We start from the raw sequence: 13,599 nt of genomic DNA, 5'->3' as shown, positions 1-13,599 counted from the left end.
GAGCATTTTCCTTTAGCAGCTCAGTCTCACAAAGGACAGAACATCACAAGGCAAGCTGCATCCACCTGGATACTTAATACAGGTATACTTGAATTCAGAGAAGCATTTATATTTTCTGAAATTGCCTTTTATTCCACTCCTAAAGAATGCAAGAGAATAAAACAGAGATATACTTGGCATATACTTAGAGCAGAATCCTTCATGGGGCTGGAGAACACAGAGAAAGAGGAAAATAGGCCGTATTAAAGAAAATGAAGCTCCAACAAGTTCTTAAAGCTGAGCAACCTTATTCTAGGGAATCTTGGGTTTTAGTTTTTAAGTTGGTACCATCTGTGCATTCTGAGTGAGTACATTTGGATCAGAGTAGCTCTAACAGGCAGCCCTGTAGGGATCAGCAGTGCTGTGGTGCCCTCCTGCAGCTGAGACATGCCCCAGTGCTGTGGTGCCCTCCTGCAGCTGAGACATGCCCCAGAGGAGTTCTCAAGTTCAGCAGAAGAAGAAGACTTAAGTCAGGCATTCTCTGAGTCTTCTTCCTGCTCTTAATGGTTTTCTCATACCTTTGCTTCCAATTTTGTAATCAGGAATTTACTTCTTTGATGCGCTTGACACACTTGTAGATATATTTTTTAACCCTCTTTCAGTTTTTGAGGAAGATTTCAAGTAACACTGAAAACATAAGGCACAGAAACAAACAAACAAAATCTTAATAACTCACTGTTACAGAAAAATCCCTTTGATGCCTGGGAACCGAGGCAAATGTGGAGTACCTTAGCAGCTGGGATGTGTTTCCCACCAACCTGCAAAGAATGGTAAAAGTATCAAGGGCCAAGACATGGAAAGTCATTCCACTGAGACACTAACCAGTGCCTTCTCACAAAGGACAAGTGACAGAGACACAGTCCAGGACTATCGGAATCCCCATGTTGTCACAATCTATAAACAACAAGTTTTGGGAAAATTTCCAGGATTCTGTTCCACATTCATATCATCTACACAGGTTGTCAGGAGAGACTTCTCTGCTTTTCCATCACCTATCAACAAATATCGTGTCCCAGCATTTGACTGTGTGAAATTGTGATTAATCTCTCATTCTTATACCTTATAGACTGTTTCGTGTAACCATGACATGAACCACTGTCTTCACTAGTAAAAGGCCATGTGGATTATGTAAAGGGCAGTAGATAACCCATAAATTTCTATTAACTCTCAGGTCAATACTGGCTAACCAAGAGCTACTTCTGGGTGGCGAAGAAGATGGTCCCAAGTTTAAGTGATCTGTAGTTTTTCGATTTGTGGGCATTTTATAAGAGTCTAACCTATCCTCAAAAGACATGGTCCCTAGATAAGAGCAAGTCTATTAAGTTACTTTTCTAGGCTCTGTTTCCTGAAAGAGAACAAAAGTCTTCATTTCATGATACAAGTGTATCTGTAGGTAGTAACCAGGACATTAGGTAGACACTAACCCATGAAATCATGATAAAACCTGACATAATTATCCATATAGTTCTTAAACTACTTACTGCCCTGGATAGAACTATTTTACTTTGCATCATGTGTAACAACATTGACATTCTGTAGCACCATGTTAGAGACAGGATTTTCTCCTAACCTTAACTAAGTATATATTTGAGAAACATGTTTTTAAAAAATACTTATACAACCTGTTCACACCAAAAAATTACATGCATTCAATCTCACTATTAGAATAGCTTTATCATACACAGCAGAGAATCTACAAATATATCAGACAAAGGAAAATGTTGGTCAAAGAGAAATTTTAACAGAGCAACAACTAATATTAAAGTTTTTCTAAACCACACATTAGCACAAACATTGAAACATCTCACAAACTATACCAATTTTGGAATTAATGTTTCAAAAATTAAAATCTACATTTCAGTATCTTTAACTTTTTCACCTCAGCTAAAATGCAATGACAGAAATCCAGGCACTGTTTTATCTATAGTATCATTGCTGTTTCACTACAAGTTATGTTTACAGTAAAGACTGAACTTTAGCTCTGGCCTCTAAATAAGCACCCATTCAAGTGAATATCTCATCACTTGTCATCTTGTCACTTGTCATCTAGTCATCTGAGACCACAAAACACGTTCATCTGAACAGCTTAATAGAGGAATTTGAGTTCAGACTTGTTTGCCAAAATTCCTCACGCATACTCATATAAGCAAGCCGTATATACATGTACAATACACTCACATTATGAAAAAGGGTTATATGACTCTCTGTGTCTGTACAAAGCCAAAGAAAAGTGCGGTTTCCCTACTGTAGCTACCAGATTGAAAGACAGGAGTAATTTGGGCTTCTATTTTTTTTTTTTTTTTTTTTTTTTTTTTTTTTTTTTTTCCTAAAAGAATGTGTCCCAGCCAAATACAAAATCATTTGCTTTGGGCCCTAAGGGATCCCAGGGAAACATGAGTGCCTGAAGCAGCTGCTGGGCATTTCATCTAAGCAGGCAGGTTAGTGTGGGCAGTGGCCTGAGAGCAGCAAGGGGGTACCTCAGCTCCTCAGTGCAGCTTCTTCAGCCTTACTCAGATGAGGGACACCTCCGTGTGAGTGTCCCACGGGACCTTTTGTTCTCCAAGAGACCATACTTTAATAAAAAGCTTCCAAAATTCCTCCTTTTGTTGCTATCCATATGACTGCTGCATGTTGCAAACAGTATTCCTCAGGCTATTGCCCCTTGTTTCTCTCATCCTTCGTGCAAGCAGGACAGGCAATGTGGAGATAAGATACAGCTAAAAAAATAAAAAAAATAAAAATGGTTCACTGGCCTAGCCCTATAGCTCTTATTCTTGGCTTCAAATAGCTTAAAACATGAGTACCAAATATGATCACTGAAAGTCTCTAATTTCCAATTGTCAGTGCAGATTTTTTTTAAAATTCTATTGCTCTCATCCAAACTCAGTGGACTTACAGACACACAAGTAGAGTGTATGCAACCCCAATGGCTGAAGTTATTTTTCAAAGTCCCTGTCCCAAGTTACATGTTTTTTTTTTTTTTATCTACAATGCATTAGAGGGTCAATGGTTCATTAAGATAAATTATTTTTCTTTCCTGATGAGCTCACCCTTCAGCCCTTGCACTGCTCCACGAGGATGAGTCCATTGCCAAGAAAACCCAAGGACATTTTTCTTGTAAACCTCTGTGTTTCTCACCCTGCCTATCTGCTGCGGAAGGTTTAAGGCATCACCGTACACAACTGGCCACGGTGGGAATGAGGACATGGCTACCAGCTGGCAGAAAATGTGACATTCTCTCACTTTGATGTGATGTATAATTCTGGGCTTAATGAAATGCATGGAACAATATTTATTAGCTACCTGAACCATCCTATGACAGCAGAAATTGGTTGTGGTTGTGGCACACTGTGAACCAGTCTGGGAAACTGGATGGATGATGTGGGAGATGAGGGGGTCTCTCTCTCTCTCTCTCTCTCTCTCTCTCTCTTTTTTTTTTTTTTTTTTCCAAATAAGCATTTTCCAAAGAAGCAGTTATCTCACTCTATTACATGTTCCTACCACAAAGTGCCATCACCAGAGCAGACACTGCAGCCGATCCCTGGAGGGCTGGTTCCTAGAGTGTTATGATTTGTGGGGGAGGGAGGAAAGACTTTGCCATTCCTGGGCTGCAATGCAAAACCTGCTGATGAAGGAATCTGTCACCCCGCTACTACCAGGTCTAATGCTGGAGAGGGGCATTGAGGAGGCCTGCCATCTGAAAGGGTGGCTTTGGCAAAACGTGGGCCAGTCCTAGCTCTCACTCTCCCTTTCTTATGACTCTGAGGGAGTCATTTTGGGGTAGTAGCCTTCTGCTTCCTAATTATCAGAAAAACGTAGCCATAAGCATATACACATGTATCTCTGTTTGCAGCCACGCATGCATAAATACATGCATTTGTATATACAGTCAATGCACACAGATATGATGAAGCTCTGCAGCATGCAGCTTATCACAGCTCTTCTGTTCGAGACACGCACAGCAGAAGGATTTTTTTTATTATTATTATTATCATTTTTAACCTCGCTGCTCTAGACAGGAGCATTCTGGGGGAGGGGAAGGATGACCAAAGGCTACTTCATAAAACTGGGCCGTTGCTGCCATCTAGCGAGGTGCCTCTGCCCCGGGACACAGACCCACGCCTGCCAGTATGGGGAAGCGGCTGGCTCACCCCCAGAGCCTCTCACCTGCAGGGCCGCAGCACGAAATGACAAGGATGCTCCCAGTCCTGGTCTGGGTCTGACTGCGGCGTGGGAGAGGAGTTTACCCTTGTGTTTGCCTTTCTTAGGTGCCACGGGGAGCATAGGAATACAGCTCCAGTCTGAAAGCAGGCAGGCTGTCCCTAAAGCTCAGCTGTCCCACATGGTGTATTGCTTCATCCCCATCAGCAGAGCTGTAGTACAGCCAGATTACAGTCTGTAGGAAAGCAATTTCTAGGATGGTTTAGAAAGCCTGTAATGTAACCTACTAATGCCTGAACATTATCGCTTCAGAAGAATGTACAATATATATGCATATTGCTATACATGAAGCCGTTGGTCCAGGTTATACTAGTGATCAAATCATGAACATAATAATTTATGCACTGAGTATGAATCATCACAGCAGAATTCAACACCTGGAAGTACAGTCTGCAGCCTGACAAAGCCTGAAATGTAGCTTCTCTCTACCAAACACTTTAATGGAAGAAAGGAAGCATTCCCATCCACAAGGCAACTTGCTTTCCCATCTATAGCCAGTTCCTGAAGATTTAGATCACTCTGCACAAGGCAGAAAGTAAAAGCAAACTTGAGACAATGATATGTAGAGAGGTCATAGATCTACCACCACTGCTTAGAAAAAAATAAATCAATCAATAAAAACTATGCAATACATTTTATCCCAGCACTGGATAGAGTGACATCTCTCCCAGGACAAAGAGGGCAGTCTTTGAGAGGCTCCATGTTGTATCACACAACAAGGAGGCTGTCATCTTTTGAAGCTATGCCATACTCCATCTCCTCATGGCCCATCTCAATTTCTCCAACCTACCTACTGGACTCACATTGCACTACAAGGTAAGACAGGAGGGGTTTGCATGAAGTCTGAATGGTGTCATAAAGTCATGAATACATGAGGGTAAAAGGAGGAAACAAGCAGCAGCACGGTGTGTTAAGTTAGGAAGGGCATTAGATTTAAAGCTATCAGATTAAAGATCCAGAGGAAAGTGAGAAGCATGGACATCTGAAATGCTTGCTAGGGAATTCTTCTTCACTCCCTCCACTGGCACATCAAAACAATGCCTCCACAGGAAGAAGTTATCTCCACAGTTATCTTGTGATGCAGAAGTTTGGTGTATTTTCCTACACATGTTGAAAACCTCACAATGATACAATAAAATCTAGTATACTAAAAAATCCAAGAAGTGATGGAAAAAGAAAGCTCTTAATGTGGTTTCCCATTTATTGTAGACTTAAAATGCCAACTCTTACAGGACTGTCTGTGACCTGGATCAAAATTAAGCCATTTAGCGGTCTTTACTTCAGTCCTTGCTTTATGGATTCCCACAGGCTGACTTGATTGCTCGTAGGTCTGAACTACACAGAAATTATTATTTTAGAGAGGTATGTTTTTTGTTTTGCACTGGGTCTTCTAAGAAAAAATTCTTTTTCTGTTTCATTGCTTTATTCTCAGGCTCATCAAGGCTCTGGGAATACAAGTGTTCATACACTGCCTTTTTTTTTTTTAAATACATGGGTTCATTCTTGTGCTCTGATCCTGCAACAGCTTATAAAGATTTAGTTTTATTCCCTTAGCCTAGTGCACTTGAACTCGATGGCAAGATTAAACAGATGTGTAGATCTTTGCAGGACTTTGGACTGTATTTTGTAAGTTGGCGATTGAAGGCAGTGTTGCTATGACCTTGTAGAAAAAATATCTGTGAGTACTATGTTTAGCTGACTATCTTCAATCCAAGGAAAGTGTCTGCAAATCATGACATTTTCACAGGCAGTTATCAGCTTTTTCTTAAGGCAATATAACAAAAATGTACAGCCTATTACTCCAGCTTCCCATAAATCAGCCGATCAAGCAACAGTCACTATTCTATCCAACACAGGTGAAAAATCACCACTGCCCCTAAATAACAAACTACAGATGCTAAAGAATTGAAGCAAATTATTTGCAAACACTTATCAGGCCAAAAATTATATTCTAAGTACAGATGGCACTCACCCAGAGGTGAATAAAACAACCTCTAAAACCTGGACAAGTTGAGATTTTGTTAAAAAACAAGAAACAGAGACAGCTTTCAGAATAAAAATTTGAAGCCGTTCTGCCAGATTCCCCTCAAAAAGTGACTCCAAATTACAGATGAAATACAAGCAAGACTTGGTGCTTGTTTTCAATATGAGGGTTAAATCACCCTTCCTATCACTAGGTAAAAAGTGAACAAACGGAGTGCTGGAGTATGTAAATGATGTAAATGTCTTGGTAGGCAGATGAGACAGTCAGAAAGAAGGGGCCTTGCTGATTTCATTTTTCTGGTGACCACTGATAGGATCCAAAGGAATGACATAAATCTGCAGCAGGGAAAGTTCAGGCTGGCTATTAGGAAAAGGTTCGTCACTGAGACAGTGATTGGGCACTGAAACAGGCTCCCCAGGGAAGTGGTCATGGCACCAAGCCTGACAGAGTTCAAGAAGTGTTTGGACAATGCTCTCATTTGGGTGGTTCTGTGCAGACTCAATGATCCTTGTGGGTCCCTTCCAGCTCAGATTCCATGATTTACATACAAGTTGTGAGGAATCAAGTCTGGCAAAGGAAAGGATCTGGTTAAGCCTTGGTAGGAAAAGAAAAGCAGACGTGTTTGGCTTTCTAGGGAACCTCACTGTTCCTTCACTGAAATTCTTTCCTTCTCTCCCTTTCCCACCAGGTTATATTAAGGCTGAAAGAGATGATAGATACACAAGAAGTTAGATGAGTCCTATCTTATTTTATAACGCCAAGTCAAGGATGCCAAGGAGATGAGGATCTGCAGTGCTAAATGTCACACAGAGAAACCACTGTGAGAAGGTGACCAGGGTTTAAAAATACAGGGCAAGTCAGACCTGGCCCTCATTTCCAGTGCTGCCACAGACAGGATGCATGACCACAAGCTATTCCATCCACATTTAGCCAACACATCACACAAAAGAAGCCAGGGACTTAATTTACTACTGTGAAGAATTTACACCTGAAGCCAAAGTACAAAGAGATTGACTCTGAGGCTTCTCAAGATGCTGTTGCTGTTTGCTGTGCCACATGAAGCAATAGTACTGCTGTTAATCTTTGCCATAGGAGGGAAGTATTAGAGTTTATAACATCATATGCAAGCTTTTCATGTTTTCTGAAAGGAGGAGAGCCTAAAGCAGCAGAGGAAAAAAGAAAGGTGGGACAGTGAAAGCAATAAACCAAAGGAAAAGAAAGAACCATGCCCCTAAGGACCATCTTACTCTGCTGCATTTGTCCTGCCCTCTAGACACCCCTATGGAGCTATTTTAGCAAAGTTGGCTATTTATTATATATTAAGCTCTGCTGATTGATTTATTGGGCCTTGGTTGCCTCAAGGAGTGAGCAAATCTCTCTTCCTCCTCAGCTCAGTATACAAGAAAGTTTTATTACTATCTCTGTGGTACATTCAGGCTCTTTCTTAGGGATGCTATTTCTGGTGCAGACTGATTGAAAAGTGCTGCTGTCCCCCACATGGCTGTTGGTTTGACACTTTTTGACATTTCTAAACAACTCATGCTCTTCCTGCCAACTCCCCATTGCTTTCTAAACCTTTTTAATCCTGAAGAATGCAAACTAATCTACCGAGAGAAGAGAAACAAACCAGTCCTGGGAAGCAGAGCTTGAAATGTCAGAGTGGTAGAAATGATAAATATACCTGCTAGAGAAAGAGAGTCAATAGGGGAGGGGGCTGTTAAGAGAAGTTGTTAGCACTGTGGCCTGTTAATGTTATCTACTGTAAAGAAACATGCAGTATATTACACAGTTCTCCTTGATAATATCTTCATAAAAAAAAATAAAAATGGTTTGAAGGCAAGCACAAAGCATGCTTAATCATGTGAAATAAAGCAGTGGTCCCTGGGGGAGGTTTAAACTACTTAGACCTAAGTATGGCTAATAAAAGCTTGCAATTCAAGAGAGTTTCCAAAAGCCTTTATTATTGTGGTTCTGTCATGCCTGATTTTTTGAATGGAAAGGTCAAAGAGACGATCATGTTCTAACCCGATTATTGTATTTTGGACAGAGAGCTGTGTGTATTTAGAGAATACCAGTGCCCCAAAACACTCGCTCTTCCCTCTTCTCACTTTCCACCCCATACAAGTACACTTCAGCAGGCCTCTGCATTCCAGAAAGAAATATACAAAGTCTGTCTTCTAACTATAACACTATGAGACTATAGACTCCATATTTTGAACTCTCTCTTTTTATATTATGTTCTTTCATCCACAATACAACATTTAAAAGAAATGTCCTCTGGCATAGAAATGCCCACAGTTCTTTGCAGAAACAAAGCTACGATTCAGTCAGGTAACTGGACATATAAAGATAAGTCTTTGCAGCTGTTCATTGCAAATAGCAAAATGCAAACGTGGCTTACCCTTAAGCACCTAGCACTACCAGCAGGAAACCCAGTTTGAAAAACCTGTTCTGAAATATACAGTGGGGACAACAATTTTTAGCATTTATAAATCATAACTTCCCTGGTGAAGTGTAGTCTTAATCTATTTTTCTGATATGCTGGAGGCAGTAGCATTCCCTTCAGACTCAAATGTTTTCCATTGACTGTATCTTTCTTTATCTGGCTTCCACCCCAAAAATGGCTATCCCCCACCCCCACACAGTTCCTCCCTGTTGCAAAGCTAGTCTGCCCACCTCAACTTCTGTGTCTGGCTGCCATTCCATGCACCTACTGGTAATTTCACCTCATAGCCCAAGCCCTATTTTTACTGGCTAAGTCTTCAGAAATTGGAAACTGAGTTTTGAACACTTCACTCTAAAGGTGTGCAGCACACAGGATAATCTGCTCACCCCAATAATTGGGGTGATGTTAATAATGCATAAATACCACCTAAGTTTCATTACTAAATTTCATTAAGTTTCAAGGGAGAAGAGGTTCCTGAGTGGTAAAAGAACAGAAGTTCAGGGATACAAGCAGAAACTAGACTGTTCCATTCTGACCGTAAAGCAGCGTATTCTGAGAACAGACAGTGTGGCACAATTGTCTATGCTTTTTTGTTGTTGTTGCTTTTTTGTTTTATTGCTGCTGTACATTAGAGGAATGGATTATACACTGACATTTAAACATAATTATCCTCAAAAATAACTTAGAAAACATATCACCAAGAAAATAAAAATGCTTCTTTTTAGTGTGACAGTCACCAGTTCCCTAGCTTCATGGATAATACATTAGCAAAGAGGAAAACTCAGCCTTCACCCAGTTTCTTTATTCCAACTAAAGGGCAAGACTGATGAGAAAAATAAAGATACCAACAATGACAATCTGTAAGGTAAATATTTCAGATGAAGTCCTGGGTTGGCTTCAAAATAGAATTTGTGTATATTTTCTTTAACATTTGACATTGTATATTCCAGTACAACACAGAGACTCTCAGCTATGAAGTATCTACCTATGAGAATAACTTCTTCAAGAAAGCAAGGAGAAAAGCATTAAGAAACAAGAACCCTAAGCTTCTCGCTTTACGTGCTCATTGAAATCTTGACTTTCTTTTGAACTCCTCTCTGTGACACTTGAACTCTGATGCAAAATCTAGAAATTTCCATTGAAAACTCGTGTACAAATTAAAATAAAGTTCAAAGATCTAACTTCACTGAGCTTCCCATTTAACACACTTTGCATGGTAAGGTTAATAAGCACTACAAAGTTGCATTAAGCATGGCACATTAGCTAAGGAAGAAGAGAATAGAGAAGGAAACAACTCAGAGAACAATTAAGGAACAATAATGCATTCAAAGAATTTAGCCTGATCCACAGGATTTGCAAAACTCCCCCTTCTGCAAAGCAAAGCATGCAACATGCACTCATCCTACTTATGCAGTCAAATGACTTGGATGGTCTCTGAGTCTAAAGTGGCCTTTCAGCATACCAGTGAATTTTACCCAAACAGGATTGCTGAAAATTATCTTATACCTCCTAAGGCCAAAAGCAGCATGTAGAGGTTCACTACATAACCGTAAGCACAGCACAATGGACAGGTGGTATCAACCCAGGGAAGCCACTTCTCCTGTCTTACCCATCCTTTCTGGTTTAGGACCTCTAGTTCATCAGAAGACTATCTCCTACAATGTCTAGCACTGTGTAGCTCTGATACTGCTTGAGCCCAAGGCCAATGGAGGCTGATACCAGCATACTGTAGGGCAATCTCCAAACCTATCAAGGTTAGGAATACTTCTCCTCCCTCAGATAGGCCATATACTCTTATCCTGGATCCTGTTGCTCTGAAACACACGTTTCTTTGGGGAAAAAGAAAATACAGCTTCAGTAAATCTAGAGACATCAAGCTGCCATTCAAAGGAAGAAGGTATGTTAAAGAATGTCTTAACACTTTTTTTTTTCACCAGAGCTTACCAGAGACATTCCATAGGTAACCTTTTAAAAGGGAATCCTAGCCATGAACAATTATTAGACTTTTGGAAATTCTTGGGTCCAGCAGCCAAACTTCCTCTCCTTATTCTTGCCAGGCAGAGAACTCAGAAATGTAAAAAGCACTTTCATGATAAACAGTAGGCGTAAGAGCCCTTCTGAAATGTAGCTTTGAAAATATTAATCCTTCTATGCCAGTGTAATTGCCGCATTTTTTGTGTATTATGTAATACATACACTAATTTGTTATTATATAACAGTAAATTGCCCTCACTATTTTTTTTCCCATAAAAGTCACAGAGTGTGCAATGTGCATACAAAACTTCTGTTTCAATTTTCAGGTAATTGCTATACAGATCTCCTCCTGGCTCTGAATTTAAAAAACTGAAATTCTTATCTTTCTCCCCATACACCGTGTATGTTTTAAAACAGAGTTCAGAGTGTTTGATACATTTTTTTTTTATACTACCTATTGCAGAACTGAGTTTCTCAGCTCATCTGCCCTCTTTTGTCCAGATTAATACACTGATTAATACACTGTGGTTGCAACCACCACATCCTCTTTCCTGACTCTAGATAGTGGCAGATTAGGTGGCCTAGAAAATCCATCTCAATCCATATCACTGTGACATGAGAGATTTAGACTCAGAGAGTTAGTCTCTTACTTAACCATGGTGAGACTGATGCTTCATGTGGGTTTGTACATTGAATATTCTTCACCTATGAACTCTTTCAATTTATCCTTCACTTACTGAGCTTTACAAATACTTTCTCTCTTATTAATTGTTATTAATTAGCCTTGAAATAAATGTTCCTTTAATTTCTCCTTAATTTCCATAGTAATCCCCCTTGTAAAACAACAGCCTCTAATTTTTTCATGCTTGGTATACACATATTGGAAAATGGGTTTATCTACAGAGTCACACTGACTATCACAATTTATAACAGTGTGCTTAATTCTCTGGAACCAAACTGAACACTAAATGCCTTGAGCTGTTTGGTGGGAAATTAGATTTGTGCTAAACAGCTTAATGCTCCAAGGAGTGCAAAACAAACTAGAGGTGGCCATTTTATGATTTTCGGAACTTCAAACTGACCATATTTTTATCACTATCTCCAAACTCAGATGTCATTAAGATTTTTTTCTACATATCATTGTCCCCAAATGGAATTAAATAACTAAATGGGGAATAGGGGATAACAAAATCCCTCTAATTTAAAACACTGTACACTCTGAAGGAAAGAAAGAAAGATTATTTGGGAGAAGTTAGATTTAAATCTTACTTTTTAGATATAACTACATCAGTAAATATGATGTGCTTTAAGATGGGCAAACTAGAAGTAAACACTAATTATTGAAAAGTTGAAAAACATTTTACCTTATGCCTTTTCAAAACTGCAGTAGAAGGATAGATCTATTAAATCCTTTATTTCTGGAATGCATGCCACTACTCAGGTCACATAAGAGAAAGGGGCAAATAAAAAATGCTAAAATTATTTATGGTCAATCATTTAAGTGGTCATTTGAGCTGATGTCATATGAATTACAAATAACAGCCACTCTTGTATGAACAAGAGTTCCTTATATAAATTCCCAAATATTGTTATTACAATATGATAATGCAACCCAATTTTCTATTTCAGCAAGACTTGATACTAGCAAATCTTTTATTGCATAATGAAGTGTCATCTCCATAATGAAATTTCATATGATACATTTACCATGGCAAAAAATACGTATTTACAATAGAGGAACAACATAAATTTTTATTGCAATGATGAAGCTTTTGGAGCAGTAATTATGTGGCTAAAAGGCTGAGATTGTCACAGAGCACTTCCAAGACAGGTCTCCACAAGCAAGATCTTTACTGCAGTATTTTGTGTTAAATTCAGTGCTGTTTCTGCCCCTTAACTGAAGATCTTGTCCATAACAATGTAGTGAAAAGATAAAATATACACTGGAAGAATCTGGGTTTGTGAACTAACTCAGTCAGACTGCCAAGTTATTTTAGTTCCATTATGAAAATAAAGGAGCCTATCTTACTGCTGAAAGTAGCAGAGTTTGAATAATTCTCTGTTGCTTTAGTATGATGAACAGGATGGCAAGCTTGACCCATCTGTCCAGTTTTCATTGCCAGATATTGGCCTTCATTGGAGTCAAAAGAAAGAAAAAGAAAAAAGAGAAAAAAAAATGCAATGGGAAGACAGAAGGGGAAGGGGAAGGGGAAGGGGAAGGGGAAGGGGAAGGGGAAGGGGAAGGGGAACGGGAACGGGAACGGGAACGGGAACGGGAACGGGAACGGGAACGGGAACGGGAAGGGGAATGGGAATGGGAACGGGAACGGGAAGGGGAGTATGCAAAACAGTACCTGTTCTACATACATAGATTGAAATCATCAACCCATCCAAGCAGCCTTCTGGCTGTTGAGCAGCCAGAAGTTAAAACAGATTAAACAGATTTCATTCTGTGATGTACAATGGAATTACTGGTTCCCCTGCAACCAGTACATCTCCAGAGATTTTCATTAGTTTCTCTTTGAAGTTGATAAGACCTAGAAGAAGAAAACTAGTCCAGCTGATAGTAAAAACAGTTCGGCTGTCTTTATGTATTTTTTTTAAAACTACTATTATTGTAGTCATATGGTTATTATTATACTTATTTTACAAAATGTCATTCAATAAATTAGCATTACATTTCACAATATTTTTATAAAATTGTATAACGATATTATTAAAACATTATGAGGAAGTGACACAATCCTTAAAAATAAAATAAAAAAAAAAGAATAAAAAAATCAAAGTGTAGCTTGAATGGAAACTTTATTGAGCGGCACATAATCCAGGGAAAAAGATCACAGAAGACCAATACGCACTAACAGAGGGGAAAAAAAAAAACAACAAACAAACAAAAAAAAAAAAAAAAAAAAAAAAACAACACTGCATCAATCTT

General features: G+C 39.2%; 1 long non-coding RNA gene across 1 annotated transcript in view; it reads right to left on the bottom strand.

The window, feature by feature from the left end:
• Positions 1-800, bottom strand: part of LOC137852707 (uncharacterized) — a 32,032-nt gene extending 31,232 nt beyond the window's left edge. Inside the window, exon 1 of the long non-coding RNA XR_011093989.1 lies at positions 716-800. This is a non-coding gene — a long non-coding RNA (uncharacterized lncRNA). The remainder of the gene's footprint in view (positions 1-715) is intronic.
• Positions 801-13,599: the final 12,799 nt, after the last annotated feature.

The sequence above is a fragment of the Anas acuta genome, chromosome 2 (assembly GCF_963932015.1).
Source record: "Anas acuta chromosome 2, bAnaAcu1.1, whole genome shotgun sequence".
Lineage (NCBI taxonomy): Eukaryota > Metazoa > Chordata > Aves > Anseriformes > Anatidae > Anas > Anas acuta.
The sequence above is the reverse complement of the archived record's forward strand: the minus strand, read 5'-3'. Positions and strand labels throughout refer to the sequence as shown.